Below are 12,671 nucleotides of genomic sequence, written 5' to 3'. Positions count from 1 at the left end.
GACACCTTTGGATTTCAGAGTCAACTGCAAAAAAAATCAATTATAGTAGATTTCAGCAAGACCATGTCAGAGATTTTCAAAGCTTTAAGGATCATTTGGAATCTTTAGAACAAGCTATCAGATACACCAAAGTTTCAAACCAAGGACGTTCGTTTAAGCTACGCATGACATGACATTCGTCAGTGATTTTTGAAAATCCTTTTTTAGGCTTTTGATATGTTAAATATTTTGTATAATTTTATCTTATGTCTATCGAGGAGCAAGAGATCGGAGTGATCAACCGAAGATAGCAAGACAAGGAGCAAGCGATTGAAGAACTCAACACAGATCAGTATGTTTTAAAAAAAACTAACAATTTTTCTGTGGGTGCAGGTCTATAAGATTGCCTCAAGTTCACCACATTCCTCCATTCAATGAATATGGAGAAGTCAAAAGTGCGAGGAGCTCCCCAAAATTGACAACTTTTCTGTGAATGCAAGAATGCCATTAATGTTTTTCAGAAGAAAAAGAAACAGTTCAAAATACGAGTAATGACACCTCGTTCAAATCTCCAGCAAAGCATGACATCAAGAACATTTGAGGAATATCCACAAACCGGGTCGATATCAGACGCAGTAACGTGAAACCCCTCAGAGGGGACATTTCTATAATATTATCAAATAAGATAATATTACCCACGAGAGGGACTTCATCGTCATTTTGTCGATGGAACATCAACATGATCCCGCTAATGGATCATCAACGAAGCATTATCATCATATCAATAGAGCATCAACATCATCTAGCCGATGGATCATCAATCATTATCCTATCAATGGAGTATCAACGTTATCATCCAGAGTTACATCAACATAATCCTACCAATGGATCATCAATGAAGAATCATCGTCCTATCATTGGAGCATCAACATAATCCTACCAATGGATCATCAACGAAGCATCATCATCCTATCAATGGAGCATCAACATCATCCAGCTGATGGATCATCAATCATTATCCTATCAATGGAGCATCGACGTCATCATCTTATCATGTAGAAGTGTTATCCTACCAATGGATCATCATCATGCTATCAGTGAAGCATCGTCATCCATATCATATCAAGTCATCATCTACTGCGCCAAAACCGATGGAGGCTGGCGTCACAACATTTATAGAAATGAGCATTTGTTGAATGCGATGCAGACGACATCAGAAAAGATGCAGCACAATGTGGAACTTTTTCTTAGCGCAAGTTGAGGAGCGATATTTATCGAGTCATCCACCTCGTTACCGTTGGACTATTATCGAGTCATCCACCTCGTCAAGTTGGATAATCATCGAGCCATCCACCTCGTTACAGTTGGATAATCATTGAGCCATCTGGCTCGTTGCAAAGATCATCGGAGTTTGCCATGCAGAAAATAAGCAATGACATCTCCAAATCCACAACAAATCATGAGTTGTAATGGACATACTGTGTTCGAAAGCGGTATCCATTATCTTTTACTCTCAATACTTCTTTATTTTCTCATATAGTCGAAAAAGATGTTTATGCTTATTCATAAATATATACTCATTTGTTATATGCATGATCTTTCTTTATTTTTTACTCAAACTGCTAGCCAGAGCGGGCACTATGTCTACTAATTATTTACTTTGAGTGTGCAGACGTATACCGAACATACTTATGTGACATCTTTCAGAGCAAGAGTAACTGAAAAGCATCGTAAGAGATGCTACCACTTTTCCAGTTACAGTTTCTACTAACGAGTTTATTTCAGTCTTTATCGAGAGCATCCAAAAGGATGAATTCTCAAATCAAACCACAGGTGTGGATGACATCAACAAGGATGCAACACAACGTGGAACTTTTTCTTAGCAGCGAACTGGGACATAGTCCAAAGAGGAGTGTCAAACTCTTAGGACGCGAGCAGAGGAGCGACTTCCACCACAATCAAACCACACCCCATCAGAGGGCATGTGGGTTTTTCTTTGGGTTTGTAGGTTTCAGTTTCGCATTCGGAAATTTTTGCTCACCGGAAGCAGCTTTCCAATCCGAGTGACAATGCGCCAAGAGCTTTGGAAATTATGTCCGTGTAAATTCTTAATTATGGGTGTGAAGCGCGCCACATTCATGGCTAAGAGGTTGCAAGCCTCCTTTTCATACTCGATTTATTTTGTCACTCTTCCTAAACCAAAGGTTATCTGGCATAATAGGTTTCCTTTTCAACCGATCGAGTCGAACTACAAGCAGCCTGATTCCCTAGGTTGAGGGATATGTAGGCGGGATCCATGCTGAAAACTCGGTTGTAATCCAACATTCGCTCTTAAATCTTATTCTCGAGCATTCCAATCCCTCCATATTTCGGTATCAGGATGAGTTTTGAATTCTTTCAAAATCGTGCGTCAAATCAATCATATCGAACTACAAGTGACTTGAATTCTCATATAGCCTGAGATATGTAGGAAACCCACTTTCGGGGTTCAGCCATAATTCCTAAACTCCGTACCAAGTTCCTTTTCTTTGGATGAAGATGTGGTCGGTCAAAATTCGATTTGTCAATTTCATTTTTCTTGAATTTTTTGCATCAATCTAAGTAAAACGAGGGACAGTTGTTGACACCCAATTTTGGACCTCCACAATATAAATTAATTTTTGAGCTTCCTAATTTTCAATGATTTGGGATAATTAGTTTTACAAAATTCAAAATTAAATAAATAAATTATTTTTTAAGTTTTAAAGTAATTTTAGTCACTTTTGTAACTTTAAATATATATATATATATATAATTTTTGTATGTAATTAATACATTTCTTACGAGCGAGCATTCAAAAAGTCATTTAAAAAGATTTTACTTTTCTTTAATGTTTTATTAATTAGCTCACTTAATATTAGTTTATATTTTCGAATTAATTATTTCATAAGTCAGTTGACTATTCTTATCTCGTTAAGATAGGAAGCTCGTTGGTTAATTATATTAATTCGTCCTACGTATTTGTTAGTCAAGTTTGCTAAGTAATCTCAATTTGACTATCTCCAATTCAATATCCATGTCATGTTATTCCCAGCCAGCCTTTTTTTTTTTTTGTCCTTCAGCAGCCCATCAAAATCAGCCCAACAACATTCAAATAACCCAATCCAAGCCCAATTACAATACAAAAAAACAAAAGACCCAATGCTTTCAAATAACAATACAAACAGCAATAGCGTACAACAACATACCAAAAACGACCCCAACCCCTGTTCATCTTCTTCCTCGCGATACCAAACCCAGAAAATCACGGACCAGTACAGCAACACGCGATCCAGTCCAGCAGCAGCCCAGCGAATCAAAATCGTGACCCGAGCCCACTCTCGTGCGTCGTCCTCTCCTTTCCGTACGAAGAATCATCCAGGTGGAGGAATCTCAGTGCTCCCTCGTACTTCTCGAGAAATCAGACCTTTCCGTACGAAGAATCATCCAGGTGGAGGAATCTCAATGCTCCCTCGTCCTTTTCGAGAAATCAGATGGCTCCCAACAATTTTCCGTTGAGAATGGTACAAATGACAGCTCCTCAACATTATCTCTAAAAGAGCTTTGGAATTTTGAATTTTGAAAAATTCATCCCAATTCCCTCTCAGTTCCCCCACCCCCCATTTCATCCTCTCTATTCTCTCTTATATATTCCTCTTCTTTCACTGTGTATGGGGTGGGGGGGGGGAAAACTAGGGGAAGAAAATTGGGAAAAAATGTTGGCAATAACCAGTTGGAGAAAAAAGATAGAATAGAACGGAGAGTTATAAGCTTATAAAAAAATCGATTTAGATAATCTAGAATCCCTTTTTGGGGCGAACTCTTTAAGGTTCTACTCTTAAAGCTTTCATTCAAGCTTTTTCCGGTGAAGTTCGAGATCCAGGGAACATTTGTTCAATATATTTGTTCTAGTTTCCTGGTTTCGCTCCTTTGTTTTGAGAATCCAAGGTCTTGGAAAGTACTCCTCTAGCCCGTCGTCTCGATTCGCTGCCCGAAAAAAGGTAACGTCTTGTCCTTTATAACATTCTTCTCGTCCCTTTTTGTATTTTGATGTGATTTTTCCGATGTCGGAAAGTCTTGTTATGTGGTTGTCCTATGTCTTCTGTTTAAATATCCTTAGTGGTGTTTTAGTTTGAATGTCTAAGTCGGCTCGATGATTGTCTCTGCTACGTTATATTGTGTTTTCTTTTAGAGTTCTCAAGTATTTGCTGATTACATGTTGTTGCCACCTGCTTTCTTGTTCAAGTTTGGTTACTGTTTAGAAGGGATTAAATTCTCATTTTTTGCTTAAACCTTTTTAGTCTCTTAGTCGCTATTTTATCTCACTCCTCTGCTTCATCTAAAAATAAGCTATCATTGTTGTTATGTTGTGGCTGTCTTTTTTTATCAACTGAATCTTAACAATTTTTAAGTGTACCCTTACTTTCTCATCTTCAAAGTTACAACAAAATGGGTCTTAATGCTTCCTGTAGTTTGAAATTTATTCAAATAATACATGTTTTTTTTTATAAGCAGTGGAAGTATATGCTTGATAGAATTTTTAAATTTTGTTTGAATATTGTGATGATATAATGCTTGTCTTTCTCTTGATCATTGCGGCCATGGCTTAAGCATTATCTAAAGTGATTTTATCCTTTGATGGGTCTGCCGATCGTAGTTAGAATTTGCGTAATAATCTACCCTCTTATTTAGTTTCTATGTTGATCTCTTCTAGTTTGTTTGTTTTTTCTTTTCTCTTGAAGCTATAAGTTAGAATAAGCGATAGAGTTTCTATTAATTTTCATTTTAGTTTGGATTGTTAGTTTGATAACTTTATAAAGGGCATAGTGCATGAGCATATCCTCCCTTACTTCCAGTTCGTCTCAAGAATGAGTATTGATGATGCCATGTGATTATCTTTGCTTTAAGTTGTACTTTTTTTTCTCCATTCTGCTATTCCTATGTATGTTATTAATTAACATATCAATTCATTAATCTTAAGTGACTACTATGTTCTCCCACTATTATATTTTATTTTTTCTTTTTTAAAATTGTTGTTGTTCAGTATGCTTCTGTGTGATTCCCCTTGGTGGGATTGTTTGTTAGTATGCATCTTTCTTGGGTCAAAAATGTGTATTTTCGATTAAGTTAGTTTGTTCTTCTTGCATTTTTGTTAGTTGGATTATATATTAACTCCTTTCATTTACTTTGTGGCATGTGAAATCTGTACAAGTTCACCATGAACTCCTATTTCCTTCCTTTTGCATTTCGAGAGAGCCATAAAGGCTCGAGTTCCTTCCTTTTTGAATCAGTTGGTCAGTGAAACTGAAGAACAGGGACGGAAGATTGATTTACATGTGCTCGAGAGTTCAAAAAGGGGTTGTATACGTGCTGTATACAGCAGGATATACAAGAAGCAAAGCTGATATACATCAGTATACAGTGTGATACAGAAGTTGTATACACTGTATACAGTGACGAAAATGGCCCAAAAGGCCCCAAATTTCAGCTTTGTGTTTTGTAATTATTTGGGCCAAATGCCCTTTTATCTTTAGTATTATTTTCCTAGTCTTAGGACAGGGAATTGGGCCAAAAGTCCACTTATCTTTGGCGGATTTTTGTTAGTCTTAGGACAGGTGTAAGGTGGGCCAAAGGCCCAAAATAGAAATTAGGCCCAAGTACTGGCCCAGGCGAACAGAAAACCAGACTCGGGCCTAAAACTCACTCTCTTCATTTTATCTATTTTCGTATTTGTTTAATTGTTTATTTGCTAGTCAATTTTAAGGTTTTTCTAATTCGATGTCCTCAAAGGATAGTCATTTCAAGATTTTCTAAAGACAAAATAATTTTACTTATTTTATTACTTGAATTACTTTGAAATATTTTACTTACGTAATCTCTTATATTATTTCCCTTTCACCTAAAAAATGATTTTTAGTCTTAAAGTTTGTTTATCTCCTAAACTCGTTTAAGCATGCCTCTATTAGCCAAATACTTTAATTGCCGGATAACCGCATTAGCGGGTGTTCTAGATGCTTTCAAACCCTTCCTAGAACACTAATAAGAACCCCGAACCCCTTTTAAGGTCTTCATTAGATTTCTGTTTTAGTCTTTTGAAAACAATAGTTTTCTTAATTTTACTTTAAAATTAAGTGGCGACTCTTAAAATAAGACTAAATTATACTTTTTAAATAAAACAATAGCTGCACATTCATTTTTGTTCGATTAAGAGCACTATTAATTTCATCGGTATTGATCATTACCAACACTCAAATTTGCACAAGAACAGCCACAATCAAACACTACAAGAGGTGGCAAAAATTTTCAGAAGGGTCAAAAACCATTTGTATTAAAAACAAGGAGCCATAAGCTCAAACATCCACAACACAATATCAAAACACAAAAACCCAATATATACAAAAATAATAATCACAAGAGGTATATATGGAAATACCTCACCCCACCACAAATAAAAACCATTTTTTCCTCAAATGCAATAAAATGATAAAAAGTCAATAAAAATGACTGAGAGGGAGGTAAAGAAAGGTCTTGTCTATACAGTCGCTCTATTTGTCGGGGCATCACTGCCCGTTATCACATCAGTACTGCTAGCTCCACTAGGGTCAGCCATGGGTGTGTCTGCCAATGAGATTTGCACAGTTGAATCCACCATAGCCTCCTCATCTGCTGTAAGGCCCTCATAAGCGGCCTCCTCATCGACTTCAAGCTGCTCCTCGTCAGTCTCAACCTCGAACTCTGCAGCAACCATCTCCTCAACTCGAATATCATCTCTGGTGGTAGCCGGAGGCACATCTATAGCTGCTGGCATGTTGGGGTCTCCATATAGCCAAAAATAATAGACATGTCTATGGACTTAAACTGGTCCACATCCTTCCTCAACTCAGCAATGGCGGCCTTTAGGGTCGTCACCTCATTAGTGGCCCATTAGCCTCGCTCACACACCGCTATCCGCACCACAATAACATCAATAGTCATACTCAGGGGTGTCACAGCATAAACAAGGGCCCTCTTGATCATGCCAAGAATGGTGGCCTCAAGCCTGGAGGTGCGCCTATCAGTAGAATGGGCTAGTTGCCCTATCTGTAGTAATACAGCTTGGGTAAGTGGAGGTCGGGAAGTAGCAGCAGCAGAGGCACCAGACCTAGGAGGAAAGGGAGTTGTAGATGAAGTAGGCGCCATGGAAGGGGTAGTGCTAGATATACCTGAAGGCCCAGGGGCCGTAGTAGGCAGAGGTGCCTCTGCAGGTAATGCATCAGTATCCACAACTAGGGATGTATCCACCGGGGCTGCCTTCTTCTTCTCGGCCTCATCCTTTAAGTACTCCGCCTCAATCCTCCGAATGTCGGTATAGGAGGTGGGAGTCACTTCCACATCCTTCTTATCATCTGGAGGCACTCGAGCTCGTCTGCACAACTCGGTGATCAACACCGGAAAATGAAGAGAGGTTAGGTGTTGCTTAATTTCATGGTCATTTCCTGTGTAATGATCATGCCCAAATTTATGCACTTTCCTGCAATGATCGATCCAAGACAGACAGGCTGCCTTTGTGTGACGGAGGATGGACTCGTTCTATGATGGCATAATGGTGGTACTGATGAAGCCAAACCATTACCTCGCTGCCACGTTGAGGTCTTTCTTCTCAATTTGCATTCCAGCTTCGATCCACCTAGGGTACCATCGGATAAGAGAGGAGCTAACCAGCTTTTCATAGTCCCCAAGGACTTAGTCTTGATCATGTACTGGTAGTTGTCTGCAATGTTGCCAGTGCATTCCAATACATTATTTATATCATCGTTGTCACACTTCTTCCCCTGACAACTACATAGTCCATTGGCTTGAAGGTTGAAGCTTTTCTCTTTCCCTATGGCACCAAGGCCCCATATGCAGTGTAAAATTCTCGGACCCAACTAGAAATATAAGAACTCCGGGGTTTAGTGAAAATCTCAAACTTGCGGGCCTTTTTGGTACGCCATATCTCTGGGTATCGGTCTATTATTCCATCCATCGATAACCACTTCTCCTCAATGATGGTCCTTACCCCCTTAGTATTCGGTCTATTCAAAGACCGGGGAGGACGACCTTGTGCAGGTGGTGCAGGGACTATAGCCTGGTCTGGGGCAGGAGGAGGAGTAGCAACTTGGGAAACCCGAATCCTAGACGGACCATTCAATCTCTTGGAACGCAGCTTAGTTCTTTAGGCTGACAATAACTCATCATCTTCAGGCTCAGAAGTTGTAGCTTGAGGGTTTTGGTGCTCACCTTCACTCTCAGAGGTAGTGAGGTGAGTGGCATATATTCCCTCACTATCAAAGATGGCGTCCGGTGATGCAGGTGCAGGTGCCTTGCCTTTCCCCTTTCCTTTCCCACCTTTGGTAGGAAGTTTGGCTACCTTTGCCCGGGATGCAGCCGCATCCTCATTGATAATAATCTCCTTTGCCCTCTTATGGGGCGACATGTCTCGACCTGCTACTTTCGATCTAGCCATATCTGCAACACAAATTGAAAACTGTTAGAAACAGTTCAAGAAAAATGGCAGAAATCATATTGCAGACAGACTCGCCGAACCGATTGGTGAGTCGCCGAATCACTTTGGCGAGCTAGATCAGGCTCGCCGAAAGATTTGGCTTTAAAATTTTCTAGAAAATGGCATGTCGGCGATGGGAGGGGCCTTTCGGCGAATTGCTGATAGCATTCGGCGAGCGCAGACTAGCCCGCCGAAAGTTACCATGTATTTTAGGGATTAGGGGTGCAGAGAAGGCCATCGAAGAAGACATTCGGCGAGTCGCCGAGTGCACTCGATGAACTCAAGCATCTCGCCGAATATTACAAAACCAAAAGCATCCAAACCCAAGAAATTAAAGATGATCTAGGGGGGTTCGACAAACAGCCAGTGGTTGAGTGAGCTCGACCCAGCTCGCCAAATTGCCCAACCTGTCTACTTTCTACCCCGACTTCCAAAATCAACCCCGCATCCCCCGAAAACAAAATCAAAGCATACACATACTCAATTAGGCTCAGACCCATAAGATCTATGCCACCGGGGTACTCAGATTTCCCCTGGTTTGGCCAAAATTGGTCATTTGACGACTTAAGCCCTTAAGAATGATGGAAAACGCTCCATCATCGGGCAAAGTATGTCATTTAGCACAATTTGGGTTACTCAGACTTCACCCGACTAGACCCATTCAACAATTAAGCACAACCCAACAATTTATGATCAATTTTAAGGCACAAAACTTGGGAAATTAACAATTAGGCATTTTAGGCATGATAATCAAAATTAAAACAAGCAGGCAAGCACACAAATACAGATTCAAAGAGGCCCAACATACATCATTAAGAACAATACGATTACAAATGAGTTTAACCGCTAATACGTGTTTTGGGGTTCGGAAAACAAATCTTTAATGCCGAATATACGATTTGAAAAGTTAGGCGACAAATATTTCCAACTCCAAATACAGGATCAACGACCAAAAAGCAAGAAAATATGAGAATATAGGAAATATAGATTATGGGTGTGATTATAGGAAGTCAAAAAGTGAGGGAATGTGAAAGAGTTTGAAATTTAAACCTTTGGCCTTTTAAAAACCGTCAAGTTCTCGCCCTTTCGGCGACATTAATTTTCGTCGCCGAGCCACTCAGCGACACGCTGAGTGGTCACTTACCTTGCTGAGTTTTACAGGACCTCCAGTTAATGTGGGGGTTCAAACGACGGATAAGTCGGGATCACCGACTAGTCCATAGGCCTGCCAGTTTTACAGACTCCATCTTCTGATTTCTTCAGTCCAATAGCGGTCCAAGTCGGGCTCGCCGAACTCTTCGGCGAGTCGGCATTTTGCTCGCCAACTTGCACTTTTCAAACACATTCCACTTTTTCACCTGCACAATCAACAAACGTTATTACAAAAATAAAAAGAAAGCAATAAAATTTGGGTTGCCTCCTAAGAAGCGCCTTAGTTAACATCGTGGCACGACACAAGTCCCTACTCAAACTTCATTCCTGAGGTTTGCCATAGTGGCACTAAGAAGTCCCCCTTTTTGTCTTGGGTAGACACGAGACAATGCATGACCTATTTGGGTCTCCAGTAGCTGAATATATATGAAATGAGAAGCATTCATTTGATTCAGCATTGAGACATTCTCTTTTTATCTCTTTCAACACTCTGTCGTGTTCTTCGATTTTGTGGAGAATGAATGAGAGTATCTCTTCTACTTGTCCACCCTCATAGTCCTTGAACTTTTTAAGCTCATGAGGGGGACTGTACCTATCCTTCTTTTTGTACGGTACTTCCAATTCCATAATCTTTCTGGCCAAGAGATCCAACTGAGTCAATAGTGTGGCCAAAGCCTGGTCCTTCGCTGTCTCCTTGTTGATCTTGGTCAATTGATCAAGGAGTTGGGCTGTCGTGTTAAACCACCCGGAGAAAGTTTGTCAGCCACTTCTTTATTCTCAGGACCAAGACCTTTATAGAAACATTCCAGTAGCATCTTATCTGGGATTCTATGAGTTGGGCATTGCAACAATATTGTCTTAAATCTCAGCCACAACTCATGGATTGACTCACCCTCTAATTGCCTGAAATTTAGGATGTTATCCCTAAGAATCATCAATCTTAAAGGGGGTGATCCACTGGGGCACCGTTACTACAAGATATGCTCATTTCCTCTGTTCAACAAGCAACACGAAAACCAAAACTAAAAGTAAGTAGATTCAACTATGACTTAAAAGAACAAAATTCAACTTCACCAAAAGAGTCTCAATCAACACCACTCCCCGGCATCAGCGCCATTTTGATTAACGTTTCAAGTATACTTCATCCAATTCTAAGTGTCAACAATTGCTAGTTAGTATAAAACCCAACTAAATGAGTTGGGGTCGAATCTCACAGGGAGCGGTACGTGTTTGAGAATCAATTGGGAAGTACGAATATGATCAAATCAATCATAGGAATAACATTTATCGAATATAAACATCATTCAAATCAGGGGTTGACATGATTATCAAATGGGGTTTTTTCTTTTAATTATCAACTACAAACACCGGAAATCATTACAAAGTAACAATAATGAGACGGGTTCTTGGGATGTGATTCGATTATAGGCTAATATAGACAAATGGGTAATTGCAACTATTAGAAAATAGCTAAATATTAGTGAGTAAGCTAGACTATAGAGGAGGTAAACTTTCTCTCGAATAATTTACCCCAAACAAGTCAATTTCTCTCGAACATCAACAAGCAAGCAAAATAAGAACATCCCACACCTTAGTCCATTCACTCTCTCGAGCTGAAAGTGTGGAATTGGGTTTAGGATTCACTCTCTCGAGCTGAACCCATATCAACCCAATACCCACTGACCATCAATCAATAAGCTTAGTTTTAAAACCTCTCTCTTGAGCAAGCCAAAAACACAAGGGCAGAACTGCATATGCAACTATAATTCTTAAATTAAACCACAATTACTGATTGAACTCACTTTTAAACAGCATTTAAACTAACAATTAGCAATACCCATAAACTAAATCAGCTCATAATCACACCCCAAGAATGGGGGTTTTAGCTAGACATTATAAAAAGATAAAAATCGTTACCAAATTGAGTTTCCATCAACTAGGTAAGATTGATTTCATCTTTACAATGTTCCAAATTGAAAAATATCAAAGACCCACTTCCCATTTCTCGAAAGTGAAAAACTTCAATTCTCCAAAGCTTGGGAAAAACTTGAGAAAACTTGTCTCAATCCTTAGAATAATAATATGAATTCAGATACTATTCAATTGATACTCTAAATGTTCAAAAATGTATTTATAGTCGCCAAAAAAAATGTTGTGAAGAGCCACTTGACGCAGTAAGTCGGGATCGCCGATCCACTTGGTGAGTCGCCCTTTGGTCATTTCCATCGCCCTATTTGCCTCGGCCTTCAACACCCTCAAGGTATGTAACTTTGGGCGATTCAACACTGCGTCACGGAACGACTCGGCGATCCGCCGACTACTCCTTTTTCTCGACAACTTGGTTCTTTCCTTCAAGGCTTGGCACACTAGAACTTTAGGCGGTCAAATAGCCATTGGGTGACTCGTCAAGTGAACTCGGCGATAACCAGGCTTGCATTTCTTCATCTTTTCCACTCACTTTGTTCTTTTTTTGCAAATTAGTGTCCTTGCTTTGTTCCTCAATCCATATAACTAGAAATCAAGGGTTTTGCATCAGTTATTGACATAAAAATAAGCATTTGAGAACACTAAATCTATATGAAAATAGCCGTAAATGAATCCAAATCTCGGACTCATCACTTAAGAGCATAGTAATGGCTGATATTTGAAAAGACTCAAAACCATTTTCATGATAAATACTTACTATTTATTTTAAATTATAAATTGTTTTACGTTATTGTACATTTTTTAAGTGAATAGTTTAGGTATTAATTGATAAATTGTGGTTCATTATTTGATGGATAAATTTGTCTTTCAACTTTTAACTTTGAGGTTTTCAATTATAAAAATATATGATATGATTTGATAATATGTGTGATATGTGATATATGAACCTTATTCTCTTTAGACAATATGTTTGCCTGATTACAATTTTATTCTTGTTTAACATAAGTTATGAAGGGTATCGAGTGAAAATTTGAAATTCATGTTTTTTAATAATAATAATAATATATATATA

Source organism: Solanum tuberosum, unplaced genomic scaffold (genome assembly GCF_000226075.1).
Source record: "Solanum tuberosum cultivar DM 1-3 516 R44 unplaced genomic scaffold, SolTub_3.0 scf00501, whole genome shotgun sequence".
NCBI lineage: Eukaryota > Viridiplantae > Streptophyta > Magnoliopsida > Solanales > Solanaceae > Solanum > Solanum tuberosum.
The sequence above is the reverse complement of the archived record's forward strand: the minus strand, read 5'-3'. Positions refer to the sequence as shown.